The following is a 6,399-nucleotide window of genomic DNA, read 5'->3' on the forward strand; positions in this document are numbered from 1 at the left end:
TAGACATTAAAATAATTGAATGGTTTTTGTATATCTGATTAATCGATATCAATAACTGTTTCATTCAGTTCTTTTTGTTATTTCAGCTTTTGAATGCAAAAATGAACGTAAAACCACAATACAAAGAATGGGGTTTCAAGTGTAACATACGACTCAATGACATGAACAAAAGCCATTGGGACACATCATAAACAATTAACCTTTTTGACTGTCGGGTTTAACTTAATTTTGAATGCAACTTTTTTTTTTTCCTTTCAAAAATGCAATATTTCTATCTTGATTTGTCAAACCCAATTTTGTTTTGTTCGTTAAGTAAACGTCACATAAAGATCTATAACATTATCTTTAGTCAGTAAGTTTTCTTATGTTATTTAGATTAACGAATATTTGAAACATTTGATGAAATGTTTTTACTAAATTATACATCTAATCAGCTAAAACACCCGAGGGATAAGACTTGAGATCACGTGAGAACAACCTGTTTTCGTAAAATCCGTGAGAGTTGAGACCACTTTTTTACACTTGAAACTTCACAGTAAAAAGCTGTTAAGGCAATCTTCACAGTGTTTTTGTTGTGAATGTTCGACTTTCTTTTACCTTCACAGTGTTTCACTATGAAGTTTCAAGTGTAAAAAAAATGATCTCACGGATCTCATGAAAACAAGTTCGTCTAAACTGAACCCAACCCTTAAAGATAAAGTAATATAAGATTTTTACTTTTCTTAAAGAATAAATATATCAGATTAATCAAAGTACTGACTTTATGGTATCCTAAACAAAGTTTGAAAATATCCCGTTTTCTAAAGAAGAAAAGGGTATTTATAATATTGGGGTTTCAGGAGTTGCTATACCTACGTCATTTTCACTTACATACCACTTATTTTTTATCCTGTATCTTACTCACATACCCTCATAACAAAGTATGAATCAAATACACTTTATCATTCTATGTTAAATAACTAAAATCCAAATAACAGTAAGTGATTAGAAACCTGTTTGTTTTGAATTGTATACTGCAAAATCCAAATCAATACGTTAAGTCAGAGATTAGCCTCCCAAACCACGACTCTCTATATGCATTATTGATTGTACATATAATGCTTAAACATCAACATCAAAAATGACATATTATCTGTTCTCCGTCCAATTTGAAATTTATATTTTGCTTTTCTAGGTTGTAAATTGTAATTAGTACCTAAAAATAATTTTTTTCTTAAAAAAAAAAGACTTGTAAACCTAGATTTAATAGAATAAAACTTTTGTCCTATCTCAGTAACTCACTAATGCATATTTAGGGGTTGTTTACTAAATATTTATCCGAGTAAATGCTTATCAAGTAACATTACTTTGCCGGATAAATATGGTAAGTACGAAGAATCTTATCTGATAAGAGTAAAGGAAAGTACCAAGAGTCTTACCCGGTAAGTGAGAACGATAATTCTTACAACGGTTAGCGCTTACCCAGTAAATTGTTGCATTTGATATCATTTTGGTGAATTAAAATCTTACCCTGTAAGTAAGTGATAATGTTGAATTTTACCGATAAACACTTACTGGGATAAGTGTTTGGTAAACAACTCTTTAGTATCTCCATGAGATTTTTAATTTTACTTTAGAAAAAGAAATCAAAATTCAACGAAGCATATAGTTGGGTCCCTAATTGAAAGGATAAATTGTTTTGGTAATATCAACATATTTATGCTTATTCATTAAGACAACGAGGTTCAAACTAAATCTTGATGATATGGGACCTAAGAGCAGCCGTCCAATATCCACCCAACCCAATTCTGCTTTTCATTTTGTATTTTTCTCAACAAAACAAAATGGGATGATGCATCTACAACTTTAAGATTTGTAATTCCAAATCTATTAATATAAAACTTATCCTAAAAGAATATAAATTAATTGGACAAATTACATGAAAAAATAACGTATTTTAACTTAATTCCTATTTTGGTAACGTACTCTCAAAACTTTCATTTTGGTATCTAAGATGTAAAGTTGTAACCATTTAAGTACCCGGGTAAATGGTTGAAGATTAATTTTAGATTAAAAAATCCATGTTATTAACCACGTCATAAAATAATACTGAATTGGATACCATATCACTCGCCATATCATCATGATAACCGGTTAATGCTTCAACCGATTACCCGAGTACTTAAATGTTTAAAACTTTATATCTTAGATGCCAAAATGAAAGTTTTAAAAGTTCTTTACTTAAAATAGAAATCAAATTAAAATCCGTTACTTTTTCATGCAATTTATTCAAATTAATTAAAAAAAATTATATTTATTTATTGTTTTCAAGAATCTATGACATGGTTGTATACGCTTGTCCTTTACAACGAATGATATAAATACATGTATATTGATATTTAGTTTAAACCATCACAACAAAATCTATAGCACATGAGGTTTACTGGCATCACTTATTAGACTCTTAGAAATTAGAATGGTTTATTTCATACAATAAGTGCTCTTAAATAAGAGAACATGCCATCGTTATTATTTTTTTTTTGTAACTGTGAGTGTTTAGACCAGTTTATCTATTTGTACATTGGCTAATTTTATAAGATCCTTATAAAGACTTGAAGTGGTCTGTGAAGGAACCTCAAATGTCCAAACTTTATTGTCAGTTGAGCTAATTCATCAGGGTTAAAAGTTTTTTTCTTAGATCAAACTAAGAAGTCGTTTACTAAATGTTCACCCGGTAAATGCTTAACTGATGATCTTAACCAATAAAAGTGATGATAAGGATGAAGAGTCATACCCAGTAAATGAAAGTGACGACTTTTACCTAGTAAGCGATTACTAGCTAAATTGTTGTATACAATACGGATTGATGGACTATAATCTTATTCAATAAAGTAAATTACAGCGTCGGATCTTACCGGTAAACGTTTGGGTAACGGCCCAAAAGTTGGATCAATCTAAAGCAAGAAAGGAAGAGTCAAATGCAAAGCATAACATGAGGTTCTTATGAGACCAACCATTTTTTGTGAAACCATAAGACATATCATAATGGTTTTATGTGTTTTTCCTATGAATATTATGTTTTTCATATGAAAGTTCGGTGAATTTTTTTACTACAAATGTCAAACATTTTGTTGTAACGTTTGATGAGATAAAAAGGCTTATAATGCGTCTTATAAATCTCATGGGAACTATCTTATCTCACATAATTCCAAGAGGCTATTTGGTTGAGTTTTCATTAAGTTCTATATGAATAAAGTTGTTTGTGTAGATTAATCTGTTTATATAGATTGATAAAGTTCTTTTGTTAGATGGAAATAACGTGTTTCTTAATTGGAGGGATAGGTTTGGAAAAAAAAACTTGTCTTTCTATATAAAATTCTCTCTTAGAAGCTTACTGAATAAACTACTTTCTATATCATTAAGCAACTACCAAACAATCATATATAACTAACCGAATAAGCTGTAAGTCCCATTAAACTCATTAACCTGCTAACAAACGAGTCCTAAGTCTATTTATATATAAATGACACACCTTCGTTACTCTCTAGGAGGCATCCATCTCAAATAAACTACCCACCTTGCGGTCTATATGTGTGTGTGTATAAATTGAGATCCGATGAGAAGAGAAGTTATTATGAGAAACGTAAGAAGAAATCTCCACAATTGGATCAATCATAATTAAGAGTTAACACTAATAAAGTGCACTAAGATACACCCGATTAATTACCTTCTAAAATGTCATTTATGGGTGGACATAAGATTAAAAAGATCAAGGATTCAATTTTTTTATATTTTTCACCATAACTTCATTTCTCACCGATCCATGGCCAATATGCATATTAGAATGAGATGCACCAAAATACACCAAATCAATCTCCGTATCAAAATTTTATTAATAGATGAATTTAAAATTAAAAACAATCAATGATAGATCGTTTCTTATACGTCTCACCTTAATTCTCCTTCCCACACAATCCTATACCTATAAATTAATATTCTGAAGGGCATATAATAAAACACAATAATACTAGGAACAGAATGTTTGACACTGTGTAACGTGTCTCAATCGTTGAAAGGATTTGGTGGAGGCCACGTCATTCAAAAGTGGGCCATATGGACCATCCAATCAACAGAAGGGGCGGCGAACAAGGACAATAAAACTTTAGCCTTGGGTCGGTCTACGTATGCATCCATGTGTGCCTACATTATTGACCCCATCATCTCAATTTCATGGCCTTTCGCACCTCTTTTCCATCCTAATTTCATAAATCTTCATCGTATTTAATAACTTAAATAATGTTTTCTTTCATTATGTTTAGGGACATTCCAATTTTTTTATACTTTATTAATGATTTGAACCTAAATATGATAATAATAGAGAATATATGTTAAAAACAAAAATGGGCTAAACCTAAAACAATTAACAATCTGAAATTAAACCTAAACCATTAATGATTTGAACCTAAATATGATAATAATAGAGAATATATGTTAAAAACAAAAATGGGCTAAACCTAAAACAATTAACAATCTGAAATTAAACCTAAACCATTAATGATTTGAACCTAAAACCAAACAATTAATTGTTTAAATCTAAATAATTTCGGTTATAGTTTTACACAGGTTGATAAAATGACCCTAAACACATGTAAATTTGACTTATCCAAAATATCACATTTAACATGCTAAAGGATGACCTATGCTTAATCATTTAGTTCCTTAATACATCCAATCAAACACCCTTAAACCCTAATATTGAGACGATACAACCATTTTCTAATGTTTTTATTAAGATTTTAAATATACATATTGTTTAAGAATAAAAAACTGATTAATGATTTAAGGGGTTGTTTGGTTGAGTTTCTATTAAATCTTATGTGGATAAAGCTATCTGTATAAACTTAGATGATTTTTGTTTGGTAAAGTTTTTCATAAATGAAAGAAACATTTTTTTAATAGAAGGGACATATTTCAAAAAAAAATAGTTTTCTACGTAAAGTTTTTTTTTTAAAGCTTACCGAATAAGTCATTTTATATATTATTAAGTCACTAACAAATAGTTACATATAACTAACCAAATAAGTTATGAATCATATTAAACACATTAAATTACTAATAAAGAGAGCTTATTGTAATAGAACTAAACGTTGTATTAATTTTGAAAAAGAACAAAAATACAAAGTTATACTATTCCATTCATCAATCTCTTAATTTCGTGACTCAGAAAAAGCATCTGCCACCTCTTGAAATGAATAACAAATACCAATTAATCACCTACCACCTGTATTCTTTAATGTTAAACCAATGAGAACTTGATCTCCCCCTACCCCACCCACATAAAAATAAGCATAGAAATGGGCTTGGATTAAATCCATATTGTACAATAGTATACGGTGTCGTTTTAAATCCATAATTGTACAATAGTATACAGGCCCCCCCACACAAAAAAGCATGGAAACGAGCTTGAATTAAATTCATACTATACAACACGACGTGTTGTAAATGCATATAGGACAACCTCAAATCTTAATAAAAAAGCGTGTAAATGGGCCTGGATTAAATTGATGCTACGACGATCATTTAAAAATTTATAGTACAAAAAACCCCATGATGTTGGTGTTCTTTTAAAGGTCGTTATGTCCACCATTAAGTTACGCCCCTACAACCAATTCATATCGTCATGCTCTTAAGGTTTCGACAACTTTTAGGAACCATAGGTAGGGGCGAACCTATGAAGACCCCAACAGGGTCTTGTACATCTGCTCAACCAATTTTTGCAAGTAGAATTTTTTTGGGGATTGAAAATTGCACATGCTAAATTTTAAGGGGTGTTATGGGATATTAGAGTATTCAAGGGACATCAACCAAATTCCTTTAAAATCAACCAAAAAACAGAAAAAATCATTTGAAATTAACCAAAAAACAAAAAAAAAAAAAAATCCTTTGACATTAACCAAAAAACTCTAAAAAGATCTCTTGTTATCAACCAAAAATCTTTCAAAGTTGTGCAATGCGGCTAAAAATACATTGGACGACTTTGCAGGCCTTTGATCGATCTTAAAGGTGCAATGCCTCAACAAAAATCACATATCAGCACCAAAGGGCCTTTGGCCTAACGGCATCGTAGTCTTTAGCCTCTTAGGAAGTCAAGGATTCAAACCTCACCGAATGTGATGATTTGTTGCATTTGTCGTATATAAATATTATATAGTTAAAAAAAATCACATATCCGCTGCTAACTGTGGGTGTTTGGACTAACTTGTACGTGTCTCAACTGATCTCACAGGGGCCTAACGATAACAATCAAGAAAATCTCTAATGACCTAACGACCTATGGAAAGGATCCCCAATACCTACCATTTAACATTTATTTATCGGTTAAGTAAACTACTATGCTATTATTCTAAGAAAAGTTCAGAT

This window comes from Cynara cardunculus (assembly GCF_001531365.2).
Source record: "Cynara cardunculus var. scolymus isolate 2C chromosome LG 7, CcrdV1, whole genome shotgun sequence".
In the NCBI taxonomy this organism is placed as follows: Eukaryota; Viridiplantae; Streptophyta; class Magnoliopsida; order Asterales; family Asteraceae; genus Cynara; species Cynara cardunculus.